The sequence below is a fragment of the Dama dama genome, chromosome X (genome assembly GCF_033118175.1).
Source record: "Dama dama isolate Ldn47 chromosome X, ASM3311817v1, whole genome shotgun sequence".
In the NCBI taxonomy this organism is placed as follows: Eukaryota; Metazoa; Chordata; class Mammalia; order Artiodactyla; family Cervidae; genus Dama; species Dama dama.
This window is the reverse complement of record NC_083714.1, coordinates 144,112,568-144,132,853: the sequence shown is the minus strand read 5'-3', so window position 1 is coordinate 144,132,853 and position 20,286 is coordinate 144,112,568. Positions and strand designations below refer to the sequence as shown.

Below are 20,286 nucleotides of genomic sequence, written 5' to 3'. Positions count from 1 at the left end.
TCTGCAGGAAGAAGTTTGCAACAGCTAATCACACACCTTTCCCTCACCTTTCCTGTAAGTGGGCTTTGCTGAAAGCTTTCGGGAAGTTAGCCTTTTTAAAGGTGTAAGCCACCCAATTCCTTGCATGTCCTGCAATAAAAATCCCTCTGTTTTAAACTCCGATGCTCTGATATTGCTTAGCTTAACTATGTTGGGCACGTGGGTATTTGGTAACAGTGGCACCTTATCTCTCAAATCTTTGGAAGGTAGCAGACTATCTGAGAGAATGACTCATTGCAAAACCACATTCTCTCATGAAACTATGAGAATGTGTATCCTTCTGTATAAAGCCAACTAGGAAAGGCTGATGGTTACCTCAATTACCAGGTGACTTTAGGACAAACTGAAAAATGTTGTCATCAGGTCTTATTTAACGACTACTTATTATTTTGAAAATTCTGTAATGAACTGGTTTGTTAGGATACACATATACAGTATATTGTTTGTCTTTACAATTTTTAGTAGCTTCCATATCATGAGCATCACATTATGGTTTAATATTCATTCAAAAACAAAAAATGTTTTCCTTCCCTTATGTCTTTGTGGTGAGGATTTCTAGGTTGGTAAGAAATTTCGAATTTAAAAAAAAAAAAAAAAAAAAAAAGAAATTTCGAATTTTTGTTTCATCTATATTACCCCTGGACAACCCATTTTTCTTAACCAGCTGCTTTCTGGGTTGGGGAGACCTGGTTCCTGGCGTGAACCTGGGAAACAGATGCATATATCGCAGTACCAAGTGGAAAGAAGAAAATCAATATAATGCAATAAATTGTGTTCTTTCAAAATTTATATGTTGAAGCTCTCTTTGTTTTAGTCAAACTGTGAGTAAATTATAATTTCTTTCTGACCCTATTTGGAAATAGGACCTCTAGATAGGTAGTTGGGGTAATACGATTGGCACTTCATAAGAAAAAGAGATCAGTCAGAGACAACACAGAAACATTCCTATGTGAAGACAAAGCCAGAAAGTGGCCACTAAAAATCCAAAACTGGTCTCAGATGAAAACAAATCAGCTGACCCTTTAGTTACTGACTTGATCCTCAGAAGTTTGGGAAACATATTTTGAAGCTTCCTGGTATGGGACACTTTGTTATGGCAGCTTTAGCAAATCAATATATGCATCTCCCTTGAAAAGAATCTGTCAATTCCAAAATAATCCACCTTTTCTTACTTAGATTTACAGGGAATGGAAACGAGAAGAACTCTCTTACCCATCACCTGATAATCCTCACGAAGTCCTAGTGCTCCCTAAGAGTTTTCATTTTCTTTAGAGATTCAGCTGGGTTAGAACTTATTCCTACTTAATGGGTAAAGATGACATAGGAAATATTAGAATGAGCACAATTTACAGGAAATGGTAAAAGAAAATGAGCACAAAGGAAAGCAGCCTGACCTTGTGGAAAAGATACAGTCGTCTCGGTTTAGCCTTCCCATATATCGTTTTTAAATCCCTGGGAGAAAAAGGGTAGTGACCAAGGCATTTCTGCCTGTTGCTAAATCACGAAGTTGTGATTTTGTGGTAACTATGCCGACCTAAACCTTCCCTAACCAAGACGCTAGGCTGCAGTAGCCATGGGGCAGCCTAGAGGGTAACAAAGCCTCCAAAACCATTGGAGCCACCTGGGCCTTTCCGCAAGACAGCTGGCCAGGCGTGTTTGTGTCACCATTTCCATGGCAGAATTCGTAGTCTATGGCCGCCACTCTGATCACCAGCCTTCTCGATTCCTGAGAACCCCAAGAGACCACCATTCTAGCATGCAAACTACGTATCTTAAAAATATAAGAATACAATCCAATCCAAACTGAAGGTCTCCAACCCATGGAGATGTACATGGTCCTCAACCACACCAAGGGCTGTTATGAGTGGCAAAACTACAGCTCCAGGTAAGCTCACAGTTAACACCTGCAGCCATGACAGACCCATATCCCCAGGATTGATAGGGCAGATTTTAAGTCCTCTACCAACTAGAGAAATAAAACCTCTTGACCTTCTGTCTTCGCCAAGACTAAAAGACAGAGTCTGTCCTCCAGCACATCATACCCAAGACATGCATAACTGAGAATATTTGGAGGTAACAGTACCATGTAGAGGACACCTTGGAGAAGAGGTACAACCAAAGTGAAGTAACATAAAAGCCTTTAGTGCCAGTTTCAGAGAGAAAATGCTCATCTCCCAGATGACACAGTCAATAGGATTCAAATCACTAATAACATTCAACTTAGCCAGAAGGCACTGCAGGTTCCCTGTATGGAACTTAAGCAAGACGTTTCCATTCAGGCCTGTCTTCAGGCTCAAGGTTCCATTCCTCAAATGTTTTCATTCAGTCAGCAGACAGTTCAAAATATGGACAACGTACATGCACTCTTGGAAGATGACGAAGACTGCAGGAACAAAGAACCTTGCCAGGGCAAGTGACAGAGAGTGCTACAGGTTGATTAGTTAGAGGAAGATAGAGAGGAGAATCAAATGGAGATTTCAGGGCTAGGATCTGGCTTTTTGAGCTGGTGGGAGCAGCTCCAGACCTGCCTGCAGAACTCAGGGACACTTGGAGCTGTCTTTTTCCATTTTGAAAACTCGCAGTGGTCTCCTCCAGAGCCCCTGAGAACTCATATATATGCCCGTCCCCAGGGGTCCACACCCTTATGCTTTATGAGCATAAAACTCCACATGGCAGGGGTCTGGTGTCTCCTCCAAACCTGCGTCACAGCCACATTATTCAGGCCTTCATTCTGTTCCTTCTCACCTTTCACCATTATCTAGTGTTGGTCCTTTAATGGACAGGAACCTGGTGGTCCAGAGTCGACGATAAGAAAGTAAGAAAGAGAAAGAGGCTGATATCCCCTGGTTTATGCGGAAAGCCAATAGAGTCCTATTCTTAGGGCTCGCGCTGCTGCACGTAGGCATCAGGTGCCCTCTCGAGTGGGTGAAGGCACAGTGTGCCTTCTTGAGAGGGTCTTAGAAGCCCGGGCAAGAAAGTGAGCTCAGGGGGCCTCCACGCTCCAAGGAATTAGCCAGAGACACAGAGAGAGAGAGAGAGAGAGAGAGAGAGAGAGAGAGAGAGAGAGAGAGAATAGAAGAAGGAAAGAAAGAAGGAAAGAAAGAAAGACACGGGGACCCAAGCTCTGATGGAGCAAAGGTGTTTTAATCAACATGGTGTGGGCATATATACTGTCTTACAAGGTGGTTATTCTCAGCAAAGATAAAGATTAAAATTCCAGATTTATAAAACATAAGATGATCCCTATCAAAGAGAGAGTTGCAAACAATCACCTTTTACCATATGGCTCATAAAAAGGAAGAGGGTACTTATCACCATAATGAGAAATGCCTGGATTCCTCAGCCCCAGGAAAGGCATGCCTCTCCTCTTAATTCATGAAGGGCCAGAGGGTTCCTGACAGATCCAAAACAGCACACAGGAAGCATCTTGTTAAATGCTTCCTGACAATTCCCCCTATTTTATTGTATTTGTAAAAAAAAATAAGGTCTTGACCAAATGAGCTTAGTTAGTATTAACCAACCTTATAGAAAGGTGACGATAAACAACAAATACAATTATCAAGACAATCACCAAAGTTACAGTTCTAGATCCGATGCTGTGGGTAATACTTTGAAACCATCCTTGTGGGTCTAGCCCAGATAATTTGTTCAGCTGAAGTTTCCAAATTAGTGGAAGAGGGCAGATGTTTAGAAAAAGTTTCAAAGATTTTCTTTTGCAGTAATCGTACATTCAGAGTCATTGTCATGTAAATGAAATTTGATTTGTTCCCAGCTGTAGGTACTATGATTGAATTGAACAGGAGTAACACAAAATTGGCAATTAATACAAGTTACAGAACATAAAGTCTTATTAAATTGTAAATTTCTTATGGCTATCACAAAAGCAAGTGGGACACAGGCTGTACGGCTGATTATAGTACAAGAAATAGTTACTATGACCACGACTGTTCCCTGTGAAATGTCCGGTCCGAGTCCCAAGTTCTCTGGTGCTGGCAGCAAGTTTCCGTATGTTTTATATGCCTATAGTCCAGGTGCAATTTGTTTATTGAGGATGGAGGAGGAGGGTGTCATTCCATTGTCAAGCCAGCCAAGAAGTCCTTTGTCATGGTAATGTTTCAACGTAGTGTTAGTACCGTTTTACATAATCTTTTTTGTTCTTTCCCTAACTCTTTCCCTAAAGTTTTAGTAATAAACACGGTTCACAGACAGAAAAAGGGCAGCAATGTCCGCAAGGCTTCTTTTGGAGGTTTGGAGGTAGGACGAAAGCCCAAGTTTGTCGGCTGACATTTATGCATAATTTTGCTGGGCCCATACACAAACGAAGGACTTAATAACCTAAAGAAATGTTAATTAGTTTTCCCTCCTCCCCAGGGTGTGTGGGTTCCAGGGAGGGGGCATATGGGTGGAATCATTGGTTGATTCGCTGGGTCTTTTCTCCGTCCATTTTATGACCTGAAATAAATGGAGGTTGGGTAAGTAAGTTAGTTAATCCGGCTTGAGGGGGGTCGCGCAGGCCAACGGAGCATAGTGATAAGGTTTTCAGGACTCTGAGGCATTTCCTGTTGAGAAATCAGATTCTTAACTTGATTAGTGAGGGTTTTTATTTGTCCCAAGAGGGGATATCGTAGGGTTGATGTCTCCAAGGGCGATGCTTTCTGGAGATCTTTAGAGCCGCCATGGCCCGTATTGGAGTTTCTTCCTCCCGGGGTTCTTGTTGTTTCGTCTCCATTTTGAATGTCAGGGGCCCCCTTGGGTCGAATTTTCCGAGGAAAAAGTTTGTTGGATCCATCTGGGGAAATACAAGCATATCCCTATCCCTGTAAGATTAATTTCCCATATTTCTATTGCTTATTGAACCCATCTTGGTCCCAAATGGGCAGAGGAAGAGAAGTGTCCTTCAATTCCTCGAAATGTCTTTCTGCTCTTGTTAAAATATTTCCTTGTGGTAGGTTTAAAAAATTTTAAAACAAATAAACCTGTATTAACAATAATTATGAGTTTAGAAAATATCTTATGTTGGAATCTAGTATAAAGTCTGCTTTAGATAAGGAAGACAGTAGTGTACCTGTGTATTCCCCTTTCTTTAATTTTTTTATTTGTAACTTTAGTGTGTGATGTGTTTGTTTGACTATGTCTTGTGTCTGTGGATTATAAGGAATATCTGTAATATGTTTAATAGAAAAAGATTGTAAAAATTGTTTAAAGTGTCTAGAAATATAGGCAGGGCCATTGTCTGTTTTAATAGAACTAGGAGTTTATGGTGGAGGTTTCTATATTTTTAATATAAAAACAATATATAGAATCAAATAACTTGAATAAGAGCATATAATTTATTTTGTTGAGCAGAATGAAATTTAGTATAAATGACTTTATATTTTTTAAGAGACCAGAATGAAGTTTTGGCATTTTTAGTCACATCTATATAAAAGAAATGCGAGAAACAATAAATACAGTGTTTTTGAAGAAATTCCACAGCTCACCAGAAGGATAATGAAATGAAATTTCTCTAAAATATTTTAGAAAAGCTAATTGGAAATTGGTAGAAGTTTGTAATGTGTTCTCAAATTGAGATTTTATAAGTTTTATTAAAGTATAAAGGAGATAGAGAAAGACTCTGACATAGGCATCAGAAGGGGGCAGAAAGAGTGCCCCCTGCTAGTCTTTAGCCAGGTGTCATATAACTACCAGCAGTCTGCTTAATTAGAGAAATGAAATGTCTCAAAACTGAAGAGAATAGCACCAGGCCCCTCACCCACAACATGCACTTTGGGATAACCTTAGCACCAGGTGAGTTGTCCCGGGTCACAAAATGATTGACATGAATCTTGAAGAAAGGCAGGTTTTCAAGCAAATACAGTTTCATTAACATAGCTTAAGACAAACGTTTCCATAAGAAAAATGTGTTGGTTAACTCAGGGTTTGAGAATAGTTAACTTCAAGTGAAACCAAGTGTCATTATAGCAACACAGTATTTTAAGAGAAACCTCCTTTTAAATTTGTATAGAGGAGAAAATATATATACATATGTCGCTAGTTTGTTTTTTCTTGCTGCTTAAGAGAGATAAAAATGTCTGACACTTGCAGCCTATTTTTTCCATTTGGAGACACCTGGCCTTTTTACCTGTTCAGTCAAACTAGATCAGCCAAGTAAAAGACTGAAGGTTTGTGGGGGCAGGGGCCCAAAAAGTCCAGTAGGTATTCTAGAGAGGACTGCTTGAGGGTAAAGGAGTTTAGGACAGGTATATCGAGGGCAGCACTGCCGGATGTTGAGGGTTTGAGGAAAAAGATGGTATTTGCCCCTGGTTTTTGTTGAAGGGGACCTGGGGGATCTCCTGCCTGGAGTTTCCCAGAATAGGCTTTTTTTTTTTTTCAATATCACATTTAGATTTACACTCTTTGGCCCAATTCCCGATGGCAGCAAGGGCAGATTTTTGGAGGTTTTGGTTTTTTGTCTTTTTGTTTGTTTGTTTTTACTTTCTTAGGGCAGTCTTTTTTAAAATGGTTCTTATCTCTACATGTAAAACATCCTTCATTTCTCTTTCTTAAGGTATTTTCTTTTCTTGTTTTAGCTAGCATTTGCATCTTTTGAGTTTCTGATCTTAGATTGCAACAAGCCTTTAAATAATCAAAAATAGTCCCTGTATCACGAATTGGGGCTATAGCCCTTTGACATTCCTGATTTGCATTTTCATAAGCAAGTAATTTTTCTAGTTGTCTTTTAGCTTCTTCTCCAATTATTGTACAGGAAATAGCAGTTTCTAATCTAGCTAAGAAATCAGCATACATTTCATTATGTCCCTGCAATATTTTAATGTAGCTACCTGTAGGCTCCCCTTGAGGAGTAATTCAATCCCAAGCTTCAAGGGCCACTGTTTTTAATCGATCAGGCAACAAAGGAGGGCATCATCTTTGAGCTTCTATAGCGTCAAATTGTCCAGTGCCAGTTAGCATCTCAAAAGTAATTTGATTTTGGGGAGTGCCAGCTCGAGCATTTCTGTTAGCATGATCTCTGGCTATATCTTGAGACTCCATTGTCCATTTAAGATACTCTCCTGGTTTAAGGAGAGCTTTAATTAAAATTTGCCAATCATATGGAATAAAGTTTCCAATAGAAGATGCCATAGCATTTAGGATCTCTTTAGAAAAAGGCGAATGTGGGCCATACAAAGTTATGGCCTTTTTCACTTGTTGCATGTGAAAAAGGTTACTACCTTCATACTGAGGTGTTATTTGCCCTTGAGCACCAGCATTTCTTAAAACTGGAAAGGCAGAAAAACCATCGGCTTCAGAGACTTGTGATTTCGAAGCCAGCAATTCAGAGAGCCTCTGTCGCGAAGGGAGTAAATTATTGTTATTCAGAAAGGTGTCGTCAGTTTTAATGTTAAAAGGTGTCTTAAGGAAGTCGTTGTCAGAATCATTAGGTTTTATTGAGGGAGAGACTTTGGGATATGTACCCTCTGGCAGGGGAGGAGCGCTTGGAGCAACCGGGGCAGGGTTGGTAGGAAAATCTTGAAATATCTTTTGTTGTTCTAATTGGGCCTTTTGTAAGGTATCATCATCTAATTTATATTCATGTAATAAGTGTTCTGCCTGTTGCCAAATATCATGAGGGCTAGCATTTCCTTGAAATGGCAGAATCACAGTTTCAATGAGAGCCCATAGGGGCCAGAAATCTATCGGAACTACCTTCATTAGGGAACCAAGGATTACATTCAACCACTGTCTGAAGGCAAGCCTCTATTCTCTGGTGTGAAACAAAAAATCCCTGAACTTTAAATAAGAGCTGAAGTAAAGTAGAAAAGTGAGGGGGCTTTCCAGCCGATTGACCCGTGTCTTAATACTTACTGGCCTCAATAGACCCTGGGGGTCACTCCATCTGAAGCCACGTGTACCAAGTCCCTGTTTAGGAGCCACTTGTTGCTCCTTTAATGGACTGGAACCTGGTGGTCCCGAGTCAACGATAAGAAAGTAAGAAAGAGAAAGAGGCTGATATCCCCTGGTTTATGTGGAAAGCCAATAGAGTCCTATTCTTAGGGCTCGCGCTGCTGCACGTAGGCACCAGGTGCCCTCTCGAGTGGGTGAAGGCACAGTGTGCCTTCTCGAGAGGGTCTTAGAAGCCCGGGCAAGAAAGTGAGCTCAGGGGGCCTCCACGCTCCAAGGAATTAGCCAGAGACAGAAAGAGAGAGAGAGAGAGAGAGAGAGAATAGAAAGAAGGAAAGAAAGAAAGACACGGGGACCCAAGCTCTGATGGAGCAAAGGTGTTTTAATCAACATGGTGTGGGCATATATACTGTCTTACAAGGTGGTTATTCTCAGCAAAGATAAAGATTAAAATTCCAGACTTACAAAACATAAGACGATCCCTATCAAAGAGAGAGTTGCAAACAATCACCTTTCACCGTATGGCTCATAAAAAGGAAGAGGGTACTTATCACCATAATGAGAAATGCCTGGATTCCTCAGCCCCAGGAAAGGCATGCCTCTCCTCTTAATTCATGAAGGGCCAGAGGGTTCCTGACAGATCCAAAGCAGCACACAGGAAGCCTCTTGTTAAATGCTTCCTAACAATCTAGTATTTAATATCTTGCCTAAAATACCTCCTTGAGAATTAGGCTGCATTTAAGTGTCTGCGGAAATGAGGATCATTCCAGTTTCCTCCTACAAGGTGGTCTTAAAGGCGCTTTAAGACCATTTACTCCTGGGCGACCTACCAGAAACCTTCCATGCCACCTCTCTTCCTCAGTGTTCACGTAGCCCTCCTCAGTTTTTAGTTTCCTGTCTGAAACCCCTGTCTTCAGGCTGTGAGAATGCAATGAATACTCTTGCCCTTGCTCCACTTGGAGCTGCTCTTTGCTAGTTTGAAGACTCACAGTGGTCTGCTCCAGAGCCCCTAAGCACCCCTATATATAGCCCTCCCCAGGGGGCCACACCATTATGCTTTTTGAGGTCAGTAAGTCACTTCCCCAACCAATGGTGGCCATTGGTGAGCCTTGACATCATAAAGCCCCAACTTGCCACCTAGTTGGGAGAATGGGGAGAAATTCCGATGGTTTGGTGGATCAAAGAAACATTTTTTTTTTCATTTATTTTTATTAGTTGGAGGCTAATTATTTTACAATATTGTAGTGGTTTTTGCCATACATTGATATGAATCAGCCATGGATTTACATGTGTTCCCCATTCTGAACCCCCTCCCACCTCCCTCCCCATCCCATCCCTCCGGGTGATCCCAGTGCAGCAGCCCTGAGCACTTGTCTCATGCATCCAACCTGGACTGGCAATCTGCTTACACTTGATAATATACATGTTTCAATTCTATTCTCTCAGATCATCCCACCCTGGCCTTCTTCCACAGACTTTTTGTTTGTTTGTTTGTTTTTAATTTATTATTTAAATTGGCGGCTAATTACTTTACAATATTGTAGCGGTTTTTGCCATACATTGGCATGAATCAGCCATGGGTTTACGTGTGTTTCCCATCTTGTACCCCCCTTGCACCTCCCTCCCCATCCCGTCCCTCAGGGTCATCCCAGTGCACCAACCCTGAGCACCCTATCTCATGCATCGAACCTGGACTGGCCATCTGTTTGACATATGATAATATACATATTTCACTTCTATTCTCTCAGATCATCCCACCCTCGCTTTCTCCCACAGAGTCCAAAAGATAGTTCTATACATCTGTGTCTCTTTTTTTGTCTCGAATATAGGGTTATCATTACCATCTTTCTAAATTCCAAATATATGTGTTAGTATACTGTATGGGTGTTTTTCATTCTGGCTTACTTCACTCTGCATAATAGGCTCCAGTTTCATCCAGCTCATTAGAACTGATTCAAATGTATTCTTTTTAATGGCTGAGTAATATTCCATTCTGTATATGTACCACAGCTTTCTTATCCATTTGTCTGCCGATGGACATCTAGGTTGCTTCCATGTCCTGGCTATTATAAACAGTGCTGTTATGAACATTGGGGTACACACGTCTCTTTCAATTCTGATTTCCTTGGTGTGCAGGCCCAGTAGTAGGGTTGCTGAGCCATATGGAAGTTCTATTTCCAGTTTTTCAAGGAACCTCCACACTTTTCTCCATAGTGGCTGTACTAGTTTGCATTCCCACCAACAGTGTAAGAGGGTTCCCTTTTCTCCACACCCTTGCCAGCATTTATTGTTTGTAGATTTTTGGATAGCAGCCATTCTGACCGGAGTGAGATGGTACCTCATTGTGGTTTTGATTTGCATTTCTCTGATAATGAGTGATGTTGAGCATCCTTTCATGTATTTGTTAGCCATCTGTCTGTCTTCTCTGAAGAACAGTCAGTTTAGTTCTTTGGCCCATTTATTGATTGTGTGATTTATTTTTCTGGAATTGAGCTGCAGGAGTTGCTTCTATATTTTTGAGATTAAATCTTTGTCAGTTGCTTCGTTTGCTATTATTTTCTACCATTCTGAAGGCTGTCTTTTCACCTTGCTTATACTTTCCTTCATTGTGCAAAAGCTTTTAAGTTTCATTAGGTCCCATTTGTTATTTTTGCTTTTATCTCCATTACTCTGAGAGGTGGGTCATAGAGGAGCCTGCTGTGATTTATGTCGGAGAGTGTTTCGCCTATGATTTCCTCTAGGAGTTTTATAGTTTCTGGTCTTGTGTTTAGATCTTTAATCCATTTTGAGTTTATTTTTGTGTACGGTGTTAGAAAGTGTTCTAGTTTCATTCTTTTACAAGTGGTTGACCAGTTTTCCCAGCACCACTTGTTAAAGAGATTGTCTTTTCTCCATTGTATATTCTTGCCTCCTTTGTCAATGATAAGGTGTCCATAGGGGCATGGATTTATCTCTGGGCTTTCTGTTTTGTTCCATTGATCTATATTTCTGTCTTTCTGCTAGTACCATACTATCTTGATGACTGTAGCTTTGTAGTATAGTCTGAAGGCAGGCAGATCGCTTCCTCCTCTTCCATTCTTCTTTCTCAAGATTGCTTGGGCTATTTGAGGTTTTTTGTATTTCCAGGCAAATTGTGAAATTATTTGTTCTAGATCTGTGAAAAATACTGTTGGTAGCTTGATACAGATTGCATTGAATTTATAGATTTCTTTGGGTAGTGTACTCATTTTCACTATATTGATTCTTCCAATCCATGAACATGGTATAATTCTCCATCTATTTGTGTCCTCTTTGATTTCTTTCATCAGTGTTTGAAGTTTTCTATATGTAGGTCTTTTGTTTCTTTTGGTAGATATATTCCTAAGTATTTTATTCTTTTTGTTGCAATGGTGAATGGAATTGTTTCCTTAATTTCTCTTTGTGTTTTCTCATGGTTAGTGTACAGGAATGCAAGGGATTTCCATGTGTTAATTTTATATCCTGCAACTGTACTCTATCCATTGATTAGCTCTAGTAATGTTCTGGTAGAGTCTTTAGGGTGTTTTAGGTAGAGGATCATGTCATCTGCAAACAGTGAGAGTTTTACTTCTTTTCCATTCTGGATCCCTTTTATTTCTTTTTCTGCTCTGATTGCTGTGGCCAAAACTTCCAAAACTTTGTTGATTAGTAGTGGTGAGAATGGTCACCCTTGTCTTGTTCCTGACTTTAGGGGAAATGCTTTCAATTTTTCACCATTGAGGATGATGTTTGCTGTGGGTTTGTCATATATAGCTGTTATTATGTTGAGGTATGTTCCTTCTATTCCTTCTTCCTGGAGAGTTCATAATAAATGGATGTTTAATTTTGTCAAAGGCTTTCTCTGCATCCATTGAGATAGTCATATGGTTTTTATCTTTCCATTTTTAAATGTGGTATATTACATTTATCTGCAGATATTAAACAATCCTTGCATCCCTGGGTTAAAGTCCACTTGGTCATGAGGTATGATCTTTTTAATATGTTTAATATGTTTGGATTCTGTTTGCTAGAATTTTGTGAAGGATTTTTGCATGTATGTTAGTCAGTGATATTGACCTGTAGGGTTTTTTTTTGTGGCATCTTTGTCTGGTTTTCGTATTAGGGTGATGGTGGCCTCAGAGAATGAGTTTGGAAGTTTCCCTTCCTCTGCAATTTTCTGGAAGAGTTTGAGTAAGATAGGTGTTAGCTCTTCTCTAAATTTTTGGTAGAATTCACCTGTGAAGTCACCTGGTCCTTTGCTTTTGTTTGCTGGAAGTTTTCTGATTACAGTTTCAATTTCCGTGTTTGTGATGGGCCTGTTAAGATTTTCTATTTCTTCCTGGTTCAGTTTTGGAAAGTTACAGTTTTCTGAGAATTTGCCATTTCTTCCAAGTTGTCCATTTTATTGGCATATAGGTGCTGATCATAGTCTCTTAGGATCCTTTATATTTATGTGTTGTCTGTTGTGATTTCTCCATTTCCATTTCTAATTTTGTTGATTTGATTCTTCTTCCTTTGGTTCTTCATGAGTCTGGTTAATGGTTTGCCAATTTTATTTATCTTCTCAAAGAACCAGCTTTAAGCTTCATTTATTTTTACAACAAAGCTTCTAGGATCTTCTCTAGACAGGAAACACAGAAAGGGTGTATAAACTCGAACCCAAAACAACAAAGTAAATGGCAACAGGACAATACTTATCAATAATTACCTTAAATGTAAATGGGTTGACTGCCCCAACCAAAAGACAAAGACTGGCTGAATGGATACAAAAACAAGATCCCTATATATGCTGTCTACAGGAGACCCACCTCAAAACAAGGGACACATACAAACTGAAAGTGAAGGGCTGGAAAAAGATATTTCACACAAGTGGAGACCACAAAAAAGCAGGAGTAGCAATACTCATATCAGATAAAATAGACTCTAAAATAAAGACTGTGAAAAGAGACAAAGAAGGACAGTACATAATGATCAAAGGATCAATCCAAAAAGAAGATATAACAATTATAAATATATATGTACCCAACATCGGAGAAGGCAGTGGCAACCAACTCCAGTACTCTTGCCTGGAAAATCCCATGGATGGAGGAATCTGGTAGGCTGCATTCCATGGGGTCACAAAGAGTCAGACATGGCTGAGCAGCTACACTTTACTTTTCACTTTCATTCATTGGAAAAGGAAATGGCAACCCACTCCAGTGTTCTTGTCTGGAGAATCCCAGGGACAGAGGAGCCTGGTGGGCTGCCATCTATGCGTGCACACAGAATCAGACATAACTGAAGCGACTTAGCAGCAGCACCCAACATAGGAGCACCACAATATGTAAGGCAAATGCTAACAAGTAGGAAAGGGAAAATTAACAATAACACAATAATAGTGGGAGACTTTAATACCCCACTCACACCTATGGATAGATCAACTAAACAGAAAATTAACAAGGAAACACAAACTGTAAATGACACAATGGTCAAGCTAGACCTAAAAGAGGCATTTTAAAAATGATATAAGCCCATGAAGCCCACCTGCCATCTTCGTGTCTCTAACTTCACAATGCCGTGTCCCATGGCAGAGGGATTGTGCCCCCTCCAAACCTGGCTTCAAAGCCACAGTGTTCAGGCTTTCATTCTGTTCTCTCTCACCTTTCACCATTATCTAGTATTTAATATCTTGCCTAAAATCCCTCCTTAATAATTAGGCTGTATTCAAGTGTCTGCGGAAATGAGGATCATTCCACATTCTTCCTACAAGGCGGTCTTAAAGCATCTTGAAGACCATTTAATTCTGGGCCACCTCCCAGAAAACTTCCATCCCATCTCCTTTTCTCAGTGTTCACGTAGCTCTCCTCAGTTTTCCAGTTTCCAGTCTGAAACTCCTGTCTTCAGACTATGAGAATTCAGTGAATACATGTGCGTTTGCTCCACTTGGAGTTGTCTTTTGCCATTTTGAATTTTCACAGTGGTCTGCTCCAGCGACCCTGAGCACCCACCCCTATATATACCCCTGCCCAGGAGGCACACCCTTATGCTTTATGAGGTTATCAATTCAGTTCTCCAGCCAATGGTGGATCCTGGGTGAGCCTTGACATCACAAAGCCCCTTCCTGACACCTCTAGGGTAGGATGGGGAGAAATTAAGATGGTTTGGTGAGGAAAAAGAGGCATTTAAAGTGCCCCTTATGACCCTGTGACCCTCACCTGCATTTTTCATCTCTCTGACTCAACACCGATGTGTCATATGGCAGTGATAGTGTGTCTCCTCCGAAACTGGTTTCACAGCCACAGTATTCAGGCTTTCATTCTGTTCTCTTTCACCATTTTCTAGCTTTTAATATCTTGCCTAAAATCCCTCCATGATAATTAAGCTGTGTTTAAGTGTCTGCTTTCCTCCTACAAGGTGGTCTTAAAACACCTTGAAGACCATTTAATTCTGGGGCACCTCCCAGAAAACTTCCATCCCATCTCCTTTTCTCAGTGTTCACGTAGCTCTCCTCAGTTTTCCAGTTTCCAGTCGGAAACCCCTGTCTTCAGGCTATGAGAATTCAGTGAATACACGTGCCTTTGCTCCACTTGGAGCTGTCTTTTGCAATTTTGAAGACTGGCAGTGGTCTGCTCCAGGGACTGCCCCTCTTACAATGGGGGACGCCTCCACATCCCAGGCAGTTTTGTGCTTCCTCCATTTGAGAATTGGTGAGGCTGCCGCCCCCTGCAATGGCCCCATGACCCTGAGGACCCTCTGTCTCTCCTCTGCATGGGGGACAGGGGGGTTGGCCTCCATGGGCCACAGAGACGCCCCCTCCCACAGGCACAGTGTGCAGCTCTTTGGAGCCAAGCCTGCATGTGCCACTCGCCTGCCCCCTCCTCACCAGTCTCACACTTCCCACCCGTCTCTGTCTGCTGGGGCTCTTCCCAGCACCCCTCGTCTTGGGGAGTTTGTGGGCAATTCCTGGCCTCCGCTGGCCTGTGGTGGCATCTCTCAATCCTGCTTCACATAACCATCTCCTCCCTGGGTCTTCACATCCCCTCTGTCTGCACCTGTGTCCCGATATCGCCTTTGTAGGACACCAGTCACACTGGGTTTGGGTCACCCTAATGGCCCCATTTTAACTTGATCACTTCTGCAAAGATGCCCTCCCCGCAAACACGGTCACAATTCTGCAGTCACGCTCAGACGTTAGGGCTCCAACACATGAATTTGTGGGGACATGTTCAGCCTGTAAGAGTGCCCCCACCGTCTGCTGCTTCTCCACCAGCTCTTGTGTCTCTGGGCTCATCACTAACTGTGAGAAGGGGGTCTCTCCTGACTTCACCCCCCGCCCCAGCACCGCCAGAGTGCGTCTGTGCAGGGGTGGGGGGTAGCACTGGGGATGAAAGCCCTCTGGAGGGGCGGGAGCAGGGACGGGTTGGCCTGTCTTCTGCACCACACTCTGCCCCACCCCCGCCCTTTGGGCCACTTCAGCCTCTGCTGTCCTCTCTGCCGCTCCCTGCTGAGCACCGCAGGTCAGCACACGTGGTCACCCTGGACCCCATGGAGGGAGTGCTCTGCTTCTTGTGGCCCAGCCCAGCACCATAGACACCGCTTCTGCACCAGGCCCCCAGCGGGGCACCGTCCAGCGTGGCCCCACTGCCCCTGCTGGCCTTGGCGCCCCCTCTTTGCCCAGGCCCCAGGGCAGAGGAGGAGCCTTGCCTCCTGTGGGAGTGTGACCCTGAGTCCCATGGAGCCCAGATGTGCCTACCGCCTTGCCTCAGCCAAGCCCAGCCCCTCACCACTGCTTCCTCCTCTATTCCCCAGGAGCTGGAGGCTGGATCCCTTGGGGACCCTGGTCCAGCTGTAGCCGGAGCTGTAGGGGGTGGGTCTCCAGAGCCAGACCCGAGCCTGTGGCCAGCCCCCACCCCAGAGCCTGGGGGATTACTGCAAAGGGCCTCAGACCCCGGGGGCAGCCTGCCAGGCTCTGCCATGCCCGGGTACCTGCGGGACAGCGGTGGGGGTCAAGGAGGAGAGGTGGGAAAGCTTTGGGGGGCATTCTGGGGAGGCGAGGGTACGGGGGAGAGACTTGCTCAGCTGTCTACCCACCTGGTGCCCTCCCCCCTGCAGTGACCAGCTGCACCGTCATTGAAGGGGCCAAGTGCAGTGCCTGTGGTCCTCCTTGCCCTGCCTCCTGTGATGACCTCGTGGTGAGTCTGGGCTCCTGACGGTCATGTTGCCAGATGGCAGGGTGTGGCCCCTCTGACCTAGGGCCGTCCGCGGTTGAGGGGAAGGTTAGGGGTCAGCACCCAGCCGGCCTGGCTCCTGGTTCTAGAGAGCAGCGGGACTGAGTCTCATCCAGCAGCCTTTGTCGTCCTTACTGCATATGCGTTTCTCGGTTGACACGTTTTATGATAGAAACAGCAGGAACACACAGGAAAAAGGCAGTCCTCTTGGTGGATCATCCGAAACCCTCCACGTTCGGCGCGTTGGTCTGCAGACTCTGACCCTGTGCGCACAAGTGCGCGCACGTGTGCCGGGGCTCAGGGCCAGTCCAGGACCATGGAGAGGGCCCTAGGCCGGCCCACCCCGGGGGGTGAGGGGGGGGGGGGCGGATGGGGCGCGGTCCAGTGGCGCCTGCGCAGTGATGAGGAATCGGCCCTGAGTCAAAAGATGCTGGAGCAAACAGCTAGGGCAAAGGGACAGCACTTTGAGAAGCCCTGCTCTGGCCTGTCCAAGGAGGACGGGAGGCTCCACATGGAGGCGGGAGGACCAGGACACGGTGCCTGGTCCCGGCCTCTCCCAAGAAGCTCTGGCACCTTCCCAAACGCTCACCGCTCCCTCCAGCTTTCCGGTCCCAGGCTCCCTCCATTATAGGAGATCTGCCTCGGTCCCCACTCAACCCTCCACGGGGCCTAACGTCTGGCGGATACTCCATTCTGGGAAGCTCCTCGCAGGCTGTCCCTTCCCACTCCCCTGGAGGAGAAACTCCAGTGGAAACTCTGCACAAACTGTTTAGAAAAGACAGCTGTGAACTGGAGCGTCGCACTTCCCCCGCTCTACCCACCACAGCCTCATTCTTCACTTCATCGTGGCTCCCAGGCGACCCCCTCCATCCCGCAGCAGTCCCGTTGGGCCCCCCGTTTTTCACTGACCCGGGCCCTCCCTTCCCTGTCCCCCAGCACTGCGTGTGGCACTGCCAGCCCGGCTGTCACTGCCCCCCAGGCCAGGCGCTGAGTGCTAATGGCATAGTCTGTGTGCAGCCCGCTCACCGCAGCTGCCTGGACCTGCTGACCCAGGAGGGGCACCGTCCGGGCGCCCAGCTGGCGAGGCCCGAAGGCTGCAACTCCTGGTTAGGGCCGGGGGTGGGGCGTGCGGGCAGGATGCCACGGGTGAGGGCAGGGCTAGTCCACTCCGTGGCTCACGCACCCAAGCTCTCCCAGTCTCAGCTGTTGCACGCTAGGCTCCCATAAGTCCTGAGAAGATGCGGCAGGTACCCAAACCCCTGGTCTGAATGTGGGGAAACTGAGGCAGCCAGCTTTGGGGGTCTGGGAGACTTCAGAGAGCTGGACGTGTGCTTTGAGAGGGCAGGGGGTCGTGATGTGGTGCTTCCTCCTGCTGTCTGGCCTCCTTCAGCTGCAGACGACCTGTGGTCACTTCCCCATAGGACCGAGTCCGTAGGATAACTGAGAGTGCCTTGAGTGAGTCAGTGAGCAGGGTCTGGAGGTGCTGGAGAGTGGGGAAGGGGACTGAGACCTCAGAGGGCAGTGGAGGTGGTGGAGAGGGGAAGGGGTGGCAGACGGGGAGGGGCATATGTGGAGGGCACGTGCAAGTGAGCTGCCCTCTCTCTGTGCTTGCTTGCCCAGCCCAGCACCTGCTCCGAGGGCTGGTCACCTGCACAGACCTGCCTTGCCCACGTATGTGCCCCGGTCAGAACGAGGTGAGGAGAAGCAGTCTAGGGGTGCAGGGAGGGATGGCGGCACCCCAGGGCTCACCATTCACCTCCACAGTGCCTGGCGCCTGGTGCCCGTGGTCAGAGTGGATGGCATGCTTTCAGCCCTGCCGGGGCCAGACGAGGACCTGCTCCAGGTCCTAGCAGGTGGTGGGCATGGCTGGAGGGCTGGTCACTCAACTCTCGGGTTGGACCCCCTCCCAAACCTACCCGCTCTGCTTCCCTCCTGCTGCAGACTGTGTAGGTAGCCAGGGTCTTTTCCCCTGTGGGCAGCCCTGCCCCCGCTCCTGCGAGGACCTGTCCCCCTGGGCTCGTGTGCCAGCCAGACTCGATGGGCTGCCAGCAGCCCAGCTGTGGGTGCCCCCCGGGCCAGCTGTCCCAAGACAGCCTTTGCGTGCCCCCCGCCTAGTGCCGCTGCCAGTACCAGCCCAGAGCCATGGGTGTGTCTCCCCCAACCCGCCCCCTAAGCACAGCAGCGCCCTCCTGCCTGGCTCCTTCCACTCTGCCCACAGAGGCCAGCCTGGTGCTGCGGGACAGGGATGGGCAACTCCTGTGTCCCGGGGCTGGTGTCCATTGGGGCTTCTGTGTCCTCCGCCTGCCAGGACCCTGGTACCCGTGGGTGGAGACAGTGGAGTAGAGCCCTGAGCAGGGTTGGTGATTGGCTGAGCTGTCTGAAGTGCCTGCCTGCTCCTGTGCCCTCAGGGATCCCTGAGAAGGAGAGCCGCTCGGCGGGGTCTGGGCTCAGCTCCTGGCAGAGCCTGGAGCCCGGGGAGGTGGTGACCGGGCCATGTGACAAGTGGTGAGCCAAGAGCACCAGGGAGGCGTGGGCTGCCAGCCGGGCAGGATGGCCCCCGGGGAAGCAGGCCCCCTGTCTTCTGAAGCCCCGCCCTTGTCCCCAGCACCTGCGTGGCGGGCATCCTGCAATACCAGGCGGTGCCTGCCTGCCCCGGGCCAGGGGTGTGGGGTTCCTGGGGCCCCTGGGAGGACTGCAGCGTCTCCTCTGGCAGAGGGGAGCAGCTGTCTGGGGCCTGCCCGCCAAAGCCGCACCTGCTGCACCCAGGTCTGCAGAGGTGAGCCCCGGCCCAGGCTCTGTCTGGGCACTCCAACTTCACTCCCAATCCCCATCCTGGCCTTTGACCCTGACTCACAGGTTGCCTTTTGACCACTCCCACCCCATCCGCCACATGCCACCCCTCACACAGTCCGGTGGTGGGCAAACGGAGGAGGAAGCAGGTAGATTTGGGGGGCACGGGAGAGTGTGGGAGCGGGCGTGACCCAGGGCCCGGCCCAGGGAGGGTGTGGTCCGCAGGACTCCGGGGGCCACTGGAGGGGATGGGCACTGGGGTGAGTGCAGGCGGGCACAGCAGGCCGCGAGGGTGGTGTGGTGCGGGCGCTATTTCAGGGATCCCTTTCAGAGGCAGGCTGCCCGGCCGGGCGTCTGTACCATGAGTGCCAGCCCGGATGCCCCTTCTCCTGCGCCCACTTCACCGGGCAGGTGGGCTCCTTCTCCGCCGGCTGCGAGGAGGGCTGTCACTGCCCCGAGGGCACCTTCCTGCACCGCTCGGCCTGTGTCCAGGTTAGGACTCCCCCTGCCAGGAGCCTAGGACCCTCCCTCACCCGTCGGCTCTCACCTCTGCAGACCCCGAGGCCTCTCGATGGCCTCTAAGTGTCCTGACTTAGAGCTGGTGGCCCTGAGCCCCCGGGCAGGGGAAGGGAGTCAGGGGACAGTTCCCAGCAGAGCTAGACTCAAACGCAGGTGTCCCTGTTCCTGGTTCAGGCCCTTTCCGCCTCCCTCACTCCCCTCTCGCGGGTCCCATCCTCTAATGGCCTCTGTTGACCCTGCCCAGTGCTCTGATTAGGAAAGAGCCTGACCAGCTCCGGTCAAACCATAGCCTTACATTGCTCATTGTCAGCCCCCTGAGACAGGCACACAGTCCCACTTGCTACTGGAAGTGCAGTCTCAGGGCCCAGAGCTGCCTGGAGTGTCTTTCCCACCTGTTTCCTTCTCCCCACCCAGCTTCTGAGGATGTCCACAGGGGGCGGGCGGGCAGATGACTGGACCCCCGCAGGTGGCTCCAGCCTGTATCTCTGCACATTCTCCCCCATGCCAGGAGTGCCCCTGTGTGTTCACTGCCTCACACTGCAGGAGTTGGAAGCTGCAGGTGCTGACCCAGGGGCTCACCTGTCTGCCCTGGGAGAGGACGGTCAGCCTATTGGGCCTGGTGATGAGTTGGGCTCAGGTCAGAGCCTCAATCCAGACTGCCACAACTGGTGGGGGGGTGGAAGATATGGGGTGGGGGAAATTTGAGGGCAATGATGAGAGTGTGGAGGATTTTGGGTGGGGGAATTTGAGGGCACCCCTGTATATATATATATATATATATATATATATATATATATATATATATCCCTCCCCAGGGGGCCACACACTTATACATTATAAAGTCAGCAAGTCA

General features: G+C 47.1%; 1 pseudogene; it reads left to right on the top strand.

The window, feature by feature from the left end:
• The first annotated feature begins 1,859 nt into the window (after positions 1 to 1,859).
• LOC133052910 (SCO-spondin-like) lies at positions 1,860 to 17,974 on the top strand (annotated as a pseudogene).
• Positions 17,975 to 20,286: the final 2,312 nt, after the last annotated feature.